This window comes from Mycteria americana, chromosome 1 (genome assembly GCF_035582795.1).
Source record: "Mycteria americana isolate JAX WOST 10 ecotype Jacksonville Zoo and Gardens chromosome 1, USCA_MyAme_1.0, whole genome shotgun sequence".
Lineage (NCBI taxonomy): Eukaryota > Metazoa > Chordata > Aves > Ciconiiformes > Ciconiidae > Mycteria > Mycteria americana.
The window spans coordinates 120,730,592-120,746,416 of record NC_134365.1 but is presented as its reverse complement, the minus strand read 5'-3'; positions in this window follow the sequence as shown (position 1 = coordinate 120,746,416).

The following is a 15,825-nucleotide window of genomic DNA, read 5'->3' as shown; positions in this document are numbered from 1 at the left end:
AGCAGATTTAGATTCATATCAGCTGTGCTCATTTAAAACTGTGCTCGGATCATATTTTCATGCATTCTTCCTACTCAACAGACATTGGTTTGTTGTTAGAATAATAACACATCTCAGCAATATAATCTTCCTTTGATAGCCTGTTCAATATATTTTTAGAATGTAATTAAACCATATCAGTACAGAGACAGCAAATTGATGACCTTTTAATTATTTCAGGATAGCTGAGTGCATAATCATTTCTCATATACCTTGAGAAAACAGAGAATGCTTTGTGAATGAATTATAAATTTAAATAGGGCAAGCTCTTTTTGTTTTTAACTTTTAAACATATTATCTAGTTCTTGCTGTGCACCAGGGGGATGTGAATAGAAGTATACTCTGTCCCAATATTTCCTTTACTAGGAAGTTTGTGTAGCTGAATCCTTCAAATCCTGGAAACAGTGTGAGCAATACGCGTCAGACGATTAAGATGTGTGTGACCAATGTGGACATATTTTTTGGCTGTTCTGGGTTTGCACTGTGGTCTGTGAACCTTTGGAGTATGTGGTTCTGTATGACTGACCTCCTTGAGCTATCGTTGATCAGGTTGTCACCTCCAGCACAGCTGTAGTACGGCATGGCCAGGACCAGAGCAAGCTACTCACCCACTCTGCTCTGCAAGGGCATACTGCTCATGGCAGGACTTCGGCCACGGTACTTGCACTTTGAATCTGAGGTGTCTGCGCAATGCAGACAGCAGCTTTGTCTCCTGGGAAGCTTTTCATTTTTTCTTTTTCTTGGGAGAAGCCCAGATACCAGTGGATGCCCAGGAGGCTCAGTTCAAATAAAGGTCCAAAGCAACAGAGGCCTGAGAGTTTGGTCTTTGTCACATGCACGTATAAGGACGTGGGGAGATGATGACCATTCATTTAGCTTTTAGACTGTGACCATTGATGCTGATCTGCACAGCTGAGTCCCAAAACTCTTGGGAAGTCAGTGGGCTCTGTACTGACGTGGGAATTACTACAGTAAGAGTAATAGACCAAGTCTTTTAAACACTTTGGGGAATAATATTTCCTGATACAGAAGTACTTCTAAAGACTTTGCCTCATCAGCCTTTGACCCAATAACCAAGTACAGAGTGGGGGCTTGTACAAAGCTGAAAAAAGACTGGATGTGGGAGATGATGCCTTTTTTCCCTTAATGAAATTGAAGTCAGCTATTTAATCTTTAGCAGGATTTTTAAAGTCATTAATTCAAGAAAGAAGTAGGACTGCTTTATAACAAAGCGCCTCAAGTAAGTGATCTTGATTTATTATTGTGTATGGGGAACATATACTGTGTCTCAAGTAGCTTTTTGCTGGATACACTTTATAACTGAATCAAGCTTACGATTCACTGTCATATAGTACACTTAGGTTTTGTTCTTGCTAAGTTTTTTGGTTTTTCTTTCTCTCTTGGCCATTTCCAGCCGTTTGAGTGTTTCCACTGCATTGTTCATGTCAAAGATTTCCATTAAGGGCATGCCTTTATCACGATACAGACTTTTAGCTTTCTTTTAAGTGGTGGGAAAGGAGCAACAGGGCTCACATGAAGAATGATACCTATGCACTTTTACACATCCAAAAACCAGCCATAGAGCAGACCCAGAGAAGAACAAGATCAGGGGCTTCCCATATGACTGCAAAGAGCACTCCAAGGAAAAGGTGGCCATCTTGGTCCACTTATCCTCAATGAAAAAGCATGGACTAAAACTTTCTTGACTGCCAAACCAGGCATTTTTAAGATGAACAACGTAGTTTGTGCCATTTCAGACCGGTTATCTAATTCATAAAGTTTCTGCTGTGATTTAGACCATGCGACATGCTTTTGGCCAATGCAAAGCTGTTGGCTAAAATGGCTATACAAGGAAAAACATTCTCTCCTTTGTTCCAGCAACTTAGCATTTATTTTCCACCAACGGCAGCAAGCTGCTCACCACAGCTCCTTGCCCAAACCAAAGGATCTCTACTTCAAACATTATCAGCTGTGCCCTACAGAGTTGCCACAATTCCTAACAGATGGTGGAATGTCTATACACTGTATTGTTCAGATTAAACTGCATGAGGACTGTATGTGAGTAATGTTCCACTATGACTTGGAACCAGCAAATCTGGGAAAATTCAGTGACAGCACTGAAACCCATAGTTCACGCTATGTATGGCAGCCTATACAGTGTGGCAGACAATGTGATACACCCGCCTGAACACCCCTGAAACAGGGAAAATGACATTAAAGTATCATAACATTTTTTCCAAACTTCTGAATTTCCTTGCTTTTATTAATGCTTTTTGACCTGAGCTGCTGTGGTTTAATTTCCTGTAGGTATCAAGTAACAGTGAATCAAGCAAAGACCTTAACCTTTAGTCCCTTTTGCATTTCAAGCTGCCTCATCTTGACAGTGTTTAAACTGGTGTTAATTCCCCTCCATTTCTTCCCCCTCCTCACTTCATGCTTGCTCTTTAGTATTGTAGAATATCAACCTACTCCCTATACTGATCTGAGCTACCTTTATTAATTGGGTAGCTTTTGAACACCACCACCATAACAGACAAAGTAAGCAGTTTTCTAGCTACAGTTAAATACGGTTTGTTTTCCCCAAGTGCTCTGGGACTGCTCCGGGCAAAAGCTTGCACCACGCAGAGCAGCGACTGCATTGTCTGAGGCAGAGGAGCGGCAGCGCTGCTCGTCCGAGCTGTTTCACAGTGGTGCTACGAGAGAAACGAGGCACAACATCAGGGCCCTGTGTTTGCAGCGGGTTTGCTCTCCTCTGATACAGCTATGCTCCCGCTGAGACACCTTAAGCTTACAGCAACACCCCAGGGTGATCAAAGATATCACTTCTCTGGGTCGAGGGACCAAGGAACTACCGACTTCAGAAATCACTGAAAGATGAAGTGTTTGACTTATGCTAGAGGAATGAAAAGAATACATAGCATAGTTGCATCTTGCTTAATTTACTACTGTTTTCCACACCTTGCCTTTCCTTATTCTTCATTTAAAAATCTCTCTGTGGAGCTGACTTCCTAACTGTCATCTATGCCATAACCTGCCGACCTTTTAGGTTCCTTTCTTTCTAAACAGAACTTCTAAATATCATAACCTATATTACACCGGTAAAAAATTTTTGCTGGCTTGCTTGCTTGCTTGCATCTAAGGCAATACCTCAGGAAAACACATATCTGGTAAAGGCAGGGCTCAGGCAAGAGAGCAGCCCTTTTAAAGCGACTGAGCTGCCATGTGCCAACATCTGTGCTAACAAACAGCACTTACTCCCTTTCACATTCTTTGATTTAAGAGCTTCATCTGTCTCAGAAAAATTTAGCATGAGTGATTAGAGACAAGGTTCTGAGGGGAATTTGTGCCCTGTAATAGGAAAGAATATGTAGGTGTTAGGTTTAACACGGTTTTTAACTTGTAGCTGAAAAGGTCTTGGCGAAACCTCTGTGTTCTAGGCTAAAACCAGGTTTTTAATAAAATAAATTTTTTTTCTAAAATTCTATCACCTTTAAATAAGGTGATAGAAACTGTGACGGTTAATAGGTACATGTATCCTGTGTGCGGTAACTTGTAGACATGCAGGAAGCCTAGTTATAAGTCCTGTTGAGTGGGTTAGTCCATGTTAGCATTTTGTTAGCAGAATCCCAAACGCTCTGTCGGACTTGTCCCCCGGGGCTGGGTAGCTCGGTTCTGGGATGGTTTCCCAGTGAGTGAGAGGAGTTAATGGAGGGGACCCTGTGGGTGGCTGGGCCTTCTTTGCTCATCCCTGATGCTGTGCTGCACTTTAATGCCCCGGCAGCGAAACACCTCCAGATTAGATTGGCTTAGTCTGGTCACAGACATGTCCCCTTTATAGCTCCTTTCTTCAGATCTGTGGAGCCTGCAAGGGCCCAAACCCAGCCCAAACACCTCAGGGCAGTAGCTGCCAGGATCAGTTTCCTGGGATGAGTGGGTTTTGAGGAATTTGGGTTTTTTTCAAGCTATGGAGTCTGAAATAGCTTGGCATCTTCAGGCCATTGGCTTTTGTTTGTGGAGCCTACAAACTATTTTGATGGTCGGTTTCTACCACCCATGTGTATTTTTACATTTTTTTCTCCTATAAATCCGTGGAGTGTTTTTTTATAGTATGTTGAAAAAGGGCTTTGAGGAGTTCTTCTGGTTTTCTGAAGGGGAGTTTGTACCTTCCACAATATTTTGTCTCTCTCCTCGTTGCTGCTGTTACACCCGTTTTCACTTTGCTGAACCAGCTCTGTTTCGATTCTGTTCTACAGACTTATACATCTGAAAATGCTAAAACTAGAAATTCTCTGAAACTCGGGGCATTTTGACTCAAACTTTAAGGAGCGGCTGAGGAAGGCTTCACCGTCCCCACCCCAGCACAAGGACCTGTGCGGGGCGATGCCCGCCCGGGCAGCAGAGCCACGCCGAACTGGTTCTCCTCTGGCTGGATGCTGCCTTTCCAAAGGAGCTTCGCACACGTTCCCTGCCTGCATTTCTTCTCTTGGCCTTTTGGTGTCATTCTGTGATTAACAAGGAGAGCGAAGAGCCTCGTAATTGCTTCTCCCCTCTTCCTTTCAGAGCAAGGCAGAGTTGGTAGCAAATGACGATACCTGCTGAAAAGGCATCGAGCACGGCTAATCTCATAAAATTTAAGGACAGAGTTAAGCCTATATATTGGGCCCAGCTCCTGCTAAGGTCACTGAGTGTGCCCATCACTTTCAGCCAGTAAGGTGGCTTCACATAGGTCAGTGATGCTCAGCTGTAAATGAGATGGGGTAAAAGGTTCAGGAGACCCTTATCTGGCCCTGCCTTGGCTCAGCCCATGCCCTGGAAAGCATCTCCAAGGATCGTGTTGGCCGGACACGGAGGCACGGAGGGCTGCTTGGTGCAGCCTGGGTGAGGGGCGGAAGGCACAAATGCTGCCTGGAAGTGCAGGGCTGGGCTGCAACAGTATAATCGAAACCTCGACAAGAAAAAAAAGTACAAGAGTGCCCATTCAATGTACTGCTGTTAAAAAGCAGAACTCTAAAACTGAAGTATAAGAGATGAGATGGGCGTGGAGAGGTACTGTGTGATCAGCTGCTGTGGGGCTGTATCGTAATACAGATCTGCAAGCAGGAAAACATCGTCCTCTGTATCCCTGGGACCCCAGGAACGCTGCACCCTGGTACACACTCCTGCGTCTTGTGGAGAGAAGGTGCACATGACAGGGCTGAGCGCCCAGGGGAACGAAAAACACGGCAGAGCTGTACCAATGACAGATTTTCTTTTTTAGTTTGCTGATTGGTCTGAGGGGAAAAAGAAATTAGTTGATAAGAAGTTTTCCTAGCAATTATTTAAAAAAAAAAGGTCAAATGGACCATTTCCTTTGATCTAAAAGAAAATATTCCAGCACTCAGAGGTGTGTGTGTGTGCTTGGGGGGTTAGTTCAGGTTTAAAGGAGAGCTGCATCTGATCTATCACAGGCAAAATCTATATTCATTTAGTAAATACTTCAAGATGTTTGCTAGTATGGATTGCAGCATGTTCCCATAGCTTCTGCCTCTTTGGCAGTAGAGATTGCAAGTCCTGGATACTCTCTACAAAATGCTTCCTGTCTGATCGGAAAACTGAGCCCTGACCCCTTTCATGCAGGGTGGCTACTCATGCTGTTTTACAGGAGGAACTTCTCCATCCCTCTGCTTGCCCAGGGAGGCAACACAGAGTTGCTGGCAGTCTCAAGTGGTTAAAGAAATGTGTCTGCCGCGGTGCATTTCCCTGTGTCTGGGGGTAATTGTGGCTTGGCCATACACGGCTTCCTCAGTTTCTTTATGGTATTACCAACGTTAGCTGAGATGCCATTCCTGCTTCAAACGAAAGTTTTGCAGGATTTTACCTCCTTGACTGAAGGATTTTTTTTTAGATGCCTTTAAGTGGTGTAAATGAATAAAGTGCATATAGTGAGTGTGCTGGAGCAGGTGTGTCATGGTTGCGCGGATAGACCCGACTGGCCAGTCTCTGCAAACTCGGACCAAAGTCCACTTTGCGCCTGCAGAGAAATTACACAACACTTTGAGTCTGTTAGGCTGAAACATCTAATAGCTGTTTCAGGATCTACAAAACTGGGAGGCACTTGAGAAATGATAATGCAGTCCTGCCAGCCACTTTGAAAGGAATAATTTCTTTTCTATGGAGCTATCCTGCAGAAGACAATTTAGTTTGCCATCTTCCTGAAACCTGCTCTACCAGATAAAGGCCTGGAAGAAAGCATTGCATTTGTGGTAGAGCATAAAAAAGTGTTTTTTCTTTTTCTAATGAGCTCTCTTGAAAAAATAGTTTTGCTTTCTTTGAGTACAAACAGATATTTATAGCCATTGGTAAGGGCTCTGCTTGGATATGTGTATTAAGTAACACCAGAAAGAGCTTAATTTTCCTTCACACTTTCATTAAATATTTCTAGAAAATTTAGAAATATTATAAAAATTATTCCTTTCTTCCTTCTTTTTGCCCCCTCCCTTTGTGAATGTCTGTGTCTAAGAATAAGAAGTAAACTGATACAGTTGGATACCAGGCACTACATTCTGCAACAGATCAGAATAAAAATACTGAAAAAATAAAATGAAAAAAACCCCAAACTTTAAGGAACTTGGACAAATTTGCATTTTTGCTGCCTTTATTTCACAACCCTGCTGGATTATATTCTCCTTGTCTTGAAACTCTCAACACGGTGGAAAATACTTAGTTATGAGATTCTTTTCAGAAAAAAGGATTTAGCCTTCGTTGAATCATCTAGGGAGAATTTTCCAGTGCACTGGAAAGATTTGATACTGGCACTTACGCTGCAATAACAAAGATGCTGAAGAACAAGAGTGCTGATTTTGATTGCAAAGCATTTTGTGATCCAAACGCAGAGCCTGAGCAGAGGGACCACCGGTACAAGAAGGTCTCAGTCTGCTCCAGAATATACTTGAAGCTATTTCCAGACATGAGAGTCAGCCAGTCTTTCCTTACTTCATAATAACAGCAGTGAGGTTTGAAAACCACTGGGTTTTAGCACATGCGTAAAACTGAGCAAGAGTGATCTCCCCAGCCCATTTAAGGCAATGACAAGGCTCCCGGTGACTTCCACAGGCTTTGAATCGGCTTCAGGTGTCTTGTCTGGTACTTTCGCCCTGCACCAGGTATGTCAGGGGCTGGGCCTGTAGACTTTTCTCCATGCCCGTGCCAGTCCTTCAGAGATTGCTTGTCTTTGCTGAGACCCTACCAGATGCTGCGGTGGGTGTCCCTGCTGCTGTTGGCCGGACAAGCTGGTGGATGTACTTTGGGAAGGAGAGCTTGTGTGGCATGACCTTGTTCTGCCCAAGTCCTTTTGCCTTGCTAGCTCTAGAAAATGCAGGTGATTCAGGACAGAGAGCTTGACAGTTCTCCTTAAGTAAAACTTTTTGGATGCGATTATCTTTAGATTTTGAGGCCTTTCCTCCAGCCCTTCAGACTCCTCCATGTCATTAGCATGCTGACAACTGGTGTCTTCTGGAAGACTGGGGTTTTTTTGTTTCTTTTTCAGCCTGCTTTTGAGTGATGTTCTGTCAGACTGCAGGAAGAAAAAAACGTTTGTTTTTTTTTTAATCCTGTACCAAGGTGCTGGCCTCCTTCCATAAACCCTATTCTCTACAGAGACAGAAGACAGAAGTACTTTTCTGAACCAATTCTAATCTTAAAGCATAGAGTTTGGTTTGAGGTTTCATGCTGAGGTTTGGAGTGACTCATATTTTGCAAACAGGTCTACTCAGTCTCTCAGAGTTACACCACCTATTTAAGGTAGAAATATGCAAGCTAGTACATAATGCATACTGCCTGCATGCTCCAAACCACAAGTTGCTCAAAAAAGCCAGAGCGGTGAATCCTGCTGGGAAAGTTCAAAATAATGAAAGAACAGCCACTTCTTGCTCTATTGCTGTCTATGACAGCTATATTTGTGATGCCAAGTCACACAGGGAATATAAAACTAAAATATAGTTAATAAGAGCCTTCAATCAGTGCTGGTTACTCAGATGTTGTGTCAGTACCTTCTACCATGATTTCAGTGCTGTTGATCTTATAGAAAATATGTAGCTTGTTTAGAAAGAGAGTAGGTATTTTGTATTCTTTTGCTCAGAATATTGCTTTATGTCTTGCAGTTCAGGACATTCTTATTCTGCCAGAAACTTGCTTTGTTCAAATGTGAATGAGTACATTGCTATCTTTTAGAACAGGTAACATGGAAAAGGTTATTTTACCTTTAAAGAGATTTTTTCTGCATAGCTCTAGGTTTTGCAGAATGACAACAATAAAGAACCAACAGAGGAAAGCGTAGTGCTAATGGAAACAGACGTATTTTTTCACGCTCCTTAAGAAAAGCAAAAGCAGCTGCCACTTTTTGTTGAATGGTATCTCTGATTGGACTGAATCTGTTCTGTGCTATTCTTTTGCTCTAATGGGGGCAAATAAAATATTCTTCTGTATAACCCAGGGGAGTAGTTAGCCATCTCCTCTTAATTTGAGTGATCTTTAGATTTCTTATATGAGGTTCTGAATCAGACAAAGTGCTCAGAGTCAGCTCTTATCTCTACATAGTAAATAAGGTTGAAATTTAAAAAAGGCCATTAGCAATCAATACGGCTGGGAGATTTAATTTCCAGCACATGCTTGTTTTGTTTTATTGTTATACGCCCTAAGAGTTCCAAGGGATTATTTCCTTATTATTACATTTGCAACATTTTAATACGTAACCTGCCCTTCTCTGCTCACACTGTTTGCTGTTTGATTGATCTCCTCTTGCGGTGTCGCTACCTTGTTGAAGGGCTAGAGGACAGTCATCTTACTGGAGCAGCAACAGGCTGTGCCATCTTGTGGCTAGGATGCCGAGGGAACGATAAAAAAGAAGAATGGCCAGACCCCTCCTGTGAGATTGGAAGTACTCTTCTTCTGCCAGCTTGGGAGTTAGAGCCAATTCACTGCTCTGAGCTTTCCACCCATGGTAGAAAAACAGAAGCCGTTCCAAACTCAGCTTCTTCAGGATAAAATGCAGCTGTTCAATATAATGGTTTAATAATGTACTGCATTTTCTGCAACTTAATAGACCAAACACTGTTGGGGAAGACATTGGAATTGCTCATCCCTGCCATTCTCTTTAGGGACAAGAGCATCTTGGCTCAAAAACAGAGGAAATAAGTCAGAATTAAAAAAAAAGAAAAAAGAATCGGAATTCTGTGATTCCGATTCTGTGAAATAAGTCAGAATTAAAAAAAAAAAAAAAAAAGAAAAAAGAAAAAAAAAGGAAGATACAACAGCAAAACTGGTGGTGAATTTGTGCTGTAAAGTTAGAGGTGCAGCTTGCCTGATAGCTGTGGCTAGTCTGTATCTGTTGCAATGAGAAAGTGGGTTTGCCACCCCAAGACTAAAAAGTAGAGAGATAAGCTCAATGAACCAAGGAGTGAAAGCTGGTTTTTTCCCCTGAAGTACTCAAAATTGCTTGTGTTATGTCTTGTAGCATTCCCTGTTAAGCAAGATACCTATTTCACCCAGAAAAATCTGAAAGTGATCTGAAACTCATTTTGGCTTTATGCTGGTGGTCTCAGTGAGATTCATAAACAGGATTTGGCTTTAATGGCAACTAGCCAATGTTAAAACATTGATTTGAGGACTAAGTAAAAGTAAAGAGTCACAAAAATGTAGTGCTTTACTTATTCTGTATTCTGCAAGGGAATATTATGAAAGCCAAACAAAAAAAGCCATACAAAGTAAGATTCAGTTCATATGAAATCTCTCTGTAGATATGTAAGTGGGATGTTTCATATACTCAAAAATAAATATTGTTGCTGTACCTTGTACACTGCTGTACACAGTAGAATTTTGATGTAATATTTCAAACACTTCCTGAAGTAGTCTTCTTTTAATCAACACAATTCTGAGAGCAAATTATGTCTTACAGTCCATAGAAATAGGTTTGGGTCTGTGTGTTCCTAACACAAGATAGATACAAATATTTTTCGTTTAGATTCCACAACACTTTTGAAGCATAAAATTGATGCAACCTAATGTATGAATCCTCTGTTCTGGTCTGTCATTAGACCTGTTACATCTATATAGGAATAGTTTAAATTTGATTAAAAAAAAAAAAAATACATCAACTAGTTCATTATTACCTTCATTTCTGATACTTTGTCAGGACCTGATAATTTAAAAAGCCAGCTAAGACTGTGGCTGTGCTCTGGTGTAAGCTGGATCTAGGTACTTGCTATCAGTTATTAATTAATGCGGTGATACATATTCTGCCATATATTCAGCTGGTAGGTAGGCAGCACGCCCTCTCGGGAATGATCCTTTAGTGCATAAACACAAAAAAATCAAGTGTAAAACACCTGCTCTGAAAACTGTCTTTTTTCATTGATGTCACCTATTCCGACCTCCAAAAGGCGTTTTTTTCTAGTTGTAAGCAGCACAGACCGTAAGAGGAGTCCCAGAGCTTTGAATGAAAGATCTGAGCCTATCATAGGCGAGAACGGACTGAAAGGGCACGTTTTCTGGATGCTGCTTCTTGAGCTGATGATAGCGCTGTACATATCAAACATTTAAAGGACAATGAATGTTTTAGTTGTGGGTTAAAGTGAGTATTAATAGCTTATCAATATGGTCAGGACTTTTTACTAAAAGCCTCCTCAGCTAGGAATACGATGGGTTGCACTTGTTCATTGTGAAGGAGAATTTATTTGTAAGCTTCATCCCCCCCCCCCCCCCCCTTTTTGTATTTAGGCACTTGATTAAATTAAAATTTGTTTTATTTATGCATGCATTATTATATGTATACTGCCATAATAGTGTTTGAAAATCCATCTCAAAAACCCTGTGGATTATCAAAAAACAGTTTTATCTTTTTTTGGTCTTTAAATCTGAGCCAGGTAAGATCTAACAGTGAAAAAAAAACCCTGAATAAAAGGGTTCTTACCCTAATTAAAGTTAATGGACCCTAAATAAACATGAGTATGTAATCATCCCTAACAGGGATTAAATTTGCAGCTGATAAGCTGGGAGAGGCTGCAAGCATACTTAGAAGTCAGGATTAAACTTGAACATGATCTTAACAAATAATATAAATAATATGAAGAAAAAAATAGGATTTTATTTGCTAAGGACAGAGGCACATACAATAAAATAAGCAATCATTTGCACGCGTGCAAGAGGGGAATGACTAGCTGGGCAGCAGTATGGCCAAGCAGCACCTGGGCGGTTGGTGGCAATCACGAAATGCATACAGGAGCGACTCAGCTCCAGCCTTGCCTTGCGCCCAGCTGAGGTCGGGTCCCACAGGTCCATCACGGGAGCTGTCAGGCTCCCACAAAACTACCCTGGATTTTGTCCGCTTGCCCAAGGACGCGCAGGAAACCTGTGGCAGTGTGTGGGCTGCGAGCTGCTTCTCAGGTCTGAGACGCCTCCTCGGCAGAGAGCCGTCTTCAGAGCGGAGACAAATCACCACTCTGGCATTTTGGGATATGGACGCTGATATTTTAATGGTTATGAAATACAGCTGTTTCATTCTTTTAAATGAAACATGCTGCTGAGCTGGGAGGCAGCATTAGCTTCAGTTGGACCCTTTTCTGAGTACAAATGGGATACAATTCCTAGGTTAAAACACTTGCTTATATTCTCATTAATTCTCAGCCTCTTCCATGATAAAGCGAATCTTCCTGTCCAGTCTGTACCGCCTCAGACTTAGGGGTACAGTGAAGGCCAGCTGGCAGCAACATCTCAGCTAGTGACCGTCTTGTCGCAAGTTTGGTGTTTGAAACAGAGAAGGCAAAGGATCTACCAATATAATTAAATTCACAGTTCTGTGTTCTCTCCAGTCTCTGCAATTTTACAATACAGAATTGTTAATGCTGCTGTTATTCTACTGTAATTTCTTGCAAAAACAAGTATTATCTTTCAAAATTGCTAAATGTTTGTCTTGAAAGTTTGACAGGTATCAAGGATTTTGATTAATATTTCATGGCTTTCTCAATTTCACTTTATTACAAACGTCCTTTTAGCATAGACAGCAGAGCTGACACCTGACTTCAGCAAAGAGTTGTAGCATTTTTGAAAGGAATAAGGTGATAACAACAATGGTAATGTGAAAAAATTATATTCTAAGACAAAATACATTTTTAGACAGAATTTTCATTGACAGAAGAACCTGCAGGGTGGGACGCCAGCATAGAATAAATGGTAAGAATAAAGCTTTCAAAAGTGGTTATAATAATCATACCTTTCAGTCTAATGCTATTTTTCAGTGGTTTGGAGGGTGTTGAAAGAGGAGTACAACTTTTTAGAAGGACAAAGATGCAGCTTCATCCTGGAAACTTAGAGATATTCCCCCAAAGCCTTTGTTTGCCCTAATATTCCATAATGTTAGGCTTTTAGAGTCAATAACCCATTAGTAATCAAGAGATGTATCATTTATTAATTATGCACCATATTAATATTTAATCTTTTGGGTTGCCGAGCATATTTCTAAATCTACTTTTTAATTACATTAAAAAAAAATAAATCTTCAAGGCAACCATTAGAAAAGTCATTTTTCTGCACATTATGACTTCAATTACTTTGAAACAGCTGTCTGTGAACTCTTTGTGATGGTACAGTACTTGGTAAAATGGCCATCTCAGCTCATCCAGGCTCTTCACTCATTTGAAAGCTAATTGAATATTAGAGCAAAGGGAATGTTACAAAGAATTTCCTATGAGCACTAAAGTACTCTGGAATTAGACCTGGAAACATGGTGCCAACCGCCTGCCACTGCTCGCTTGGCAGGAGGATGCCGGCCGGTGATAAACAACCATCTGCCTCTAGCCCGAGCCCAGATTTGTGGCTCGGCATGCATGGTGAAGCAGGGGTATTACAGAGCCTTTCTGCCCCGGGGCTGGGAAGCACATTGCCCAGACCGGGGTTCCTCGGCTTGGAGGAGCCAGGGGGAGTCAGGCGGTCAGGTCAGCTCCTCGGAGACGCCTGGGTGCAGGACCTGCCTCAGCCCCAGCACAGGGGGGGTGGGATTGCTCGGGGGGAGCCTGCTCGTGGGGGCTGGCTGCCCCTCATAGCTCTCCCAGGTGGGTGCAGACAGTGGAGTAAAATCCAGGGTCCTGAGTCCTGTGCAACCTGCCTTGGAAGGCAGAGCTTTCCTATGCAGCTTTGCACGGAGGTATTAATAATAATGATAACAACATTATGGTAGACCGGTGCCCCATCAAGCTAAGCATGTGCAGAGACAAAACATAAAGTACTTTATTTCCCAAAAGATTAAGTCTGATAAACTGTTCCACTTACGTGCCATTTTTCCTTGGCACGCCTTGACCTGTCAGTGGGAAGCGTCAGTTGCAAGCTGCTCACCAGGAGGTCTCTTACGGTTTCCTTTGTCAAAATCTGAGTTTTAAAGTGTAATAGAGGAAATATTCTGGTCCCCCCCTTTTACCTCACCTCCTCTAGTTGCAAAGCGGTTGCCTATATATGATAACCAGACTCTGATTATTTGGGTATCAATAAAGAAGAGAGTTTGTTTGAAAGATGTGGATTTCGGAAGGAAATTTTCTATACTCGTGCAATAATTTCTGGAACAGCCTCTAGAAATAAATCCTTTCAGTCATAGAAGAATAAGTTATCTAAGAAAAAAATGGTGTAATTATTCTGAATACTGTGTTCTTTGGAGTATCCAGCTGAATATGGAAGGACAAACAGGGAAGTTAAGATGAATTACCTGCAGGGTTGAAGTCAGTCTACATAAAGAATATACAATTAATCCCAAAGGGCATATTCTTACTAGGAGCATAATGGCCTTAGTTCAGTGAAACTTTTTCTGCTTTATAGTCCAAACCAAGAAAGAGAAGTTCTGAATGTGTCTAAATTAGGCGAACATGCTCCTGAAATAAAAAGGTGTCTGGAGTCTGACTCTGGCTGAAGCCCTGGGTATTGCATACGATGCTGGCAGCATTTAATAATGAACTCAAAACCAAACAGAAATTACAACAAAGAAGTCTAGTGACTAATTCTCTGAAAATTTTTACATTCAAATCCAGAGCCGATAATGATTTCCTCTACTTTAAACCTAGATTCTCTCTTTCCTTCAAATGAGGCATTATTAGTACAAAAAAGTCTTTATAAAGATATTTGAAGTGCATATCATCTATGTCACCAAAATAAAAATACTCTTCTCTCACAATGTCTCCTTTCCTTGTGTCGATCTACATAAACAAAATTCAGAAATGAGGAGGAACTGTTGTATTCCTACCATTTGCATATTGTTAAAACACCTGCTTTTAAAACTATATGTGTATGTATATATTTGGCTTAGAATAGATTGAACCTCTCGGAGGGTATAACTTGTCAAAGCTGGATCACGCTGCAGCCCCTGAAAAGGGACGATATTTGCGGACGCCAGGCCTCCTGGGTTCAATTCTCTTCTCCCAACCCTTGACGCTCTTTATTGCTCTCAACAACTTCTCTTTCCCTCCATTTTCCCATGTGGGCCTATTAATTTATGAAGTGATGGTGAGTCACTTAATGATGCTGATGACGGGAAGAGTGCCATGGAAGTAGCCAAGCGTGGTTTCCCCGGGGAGGAGGTCAGAATGGGACGCAGGGGATGCTTCTGCCGGTGGGCTGGGGGGACCTTGTGCCAGCGAGTGATCCTGGCAAGGCGGTGCTCAGGGAGAGCATCTTCCCAGAGCCCAGCAGGGAAAGCGGTTCCTTAGGATTGTTAACTTGTCTCCTGACTGGTCCTCTTTTGTCTCCGTGTTAATGCTGTGCATACCTGAGAGAGGAAAAAAATATTGATACTTATCATCCATTACATACCTGATAAAAATGAAAGCTGATTTTTCCATTAAGCTATGCCATAGCCAGTTCCTTGAGTTTTCACAAGACATTAAAGGAATGAAGCATTATCAAAAAGACATTCTGTTACAAAAGAACACTAATCAATGCTGAGAACATTGGTTATAAATTATTCAGATTTCATTATAAACTACTCAGATCTTAAAAAGACCCAAACCCCAAGCCCTCGCGGCGTGCAGCGCTGGCAGCTGGATACGACAGCATGACTGCCTCACCTGGGAAGTTCCAGCATGATACGCTGCATCCTGCAGCATCTGAACAGATGCAGCACTGAAATGCCTGTTTCAGTGGATTATAAGGAATAAATCACTGAGTGGCCTTGCCCCCGATAGAACCTGATCGCTGTAACTTGTTGTGCATTCTTCCTTCACCACACATTAATTTTTAATGAAACCATTTCAAAATAAAGTCATAATGTGAGTCATAAATCACAAAACGGTGGTAATAAACCACTTTGGTTTATATTAGCTCTGTGCAGACAATACTTAAGCATTTCCACCATTAGCAGGGAATATGTGAGCGTTCTCCACACAACATTTCCTCTATTACTTCCATCTTAAATTGTGGAAATGTGGGAAGCAAAGCCAGTTCCAATCAACCTCTGGGTCACTATTTATTCTCTTAATTGAACGATCGTATGCTAACGAGTGAAGATTTTTAGCACTTTTCTGACAGCTGCAAAGTATTTTTCTGTGACTTAGAGTTATAAAAACAATGCTGCCAGGTACAGCTGACATGGAAAATGGAAAGAGAAGGGGGGTGGGAGTGGAGGGAAAGGCATGGTTAACTGACATGAGGGCTAGGCGAGGGTGAATATTACTGTTTTATTATCATGCAGTGCACAGGCAGATCAACTGACTCTAAAGGGCCACCTCTTCTTAAAAGGAGGAGCCACCTTGCAGATTTGTAATACAGAATATGAAT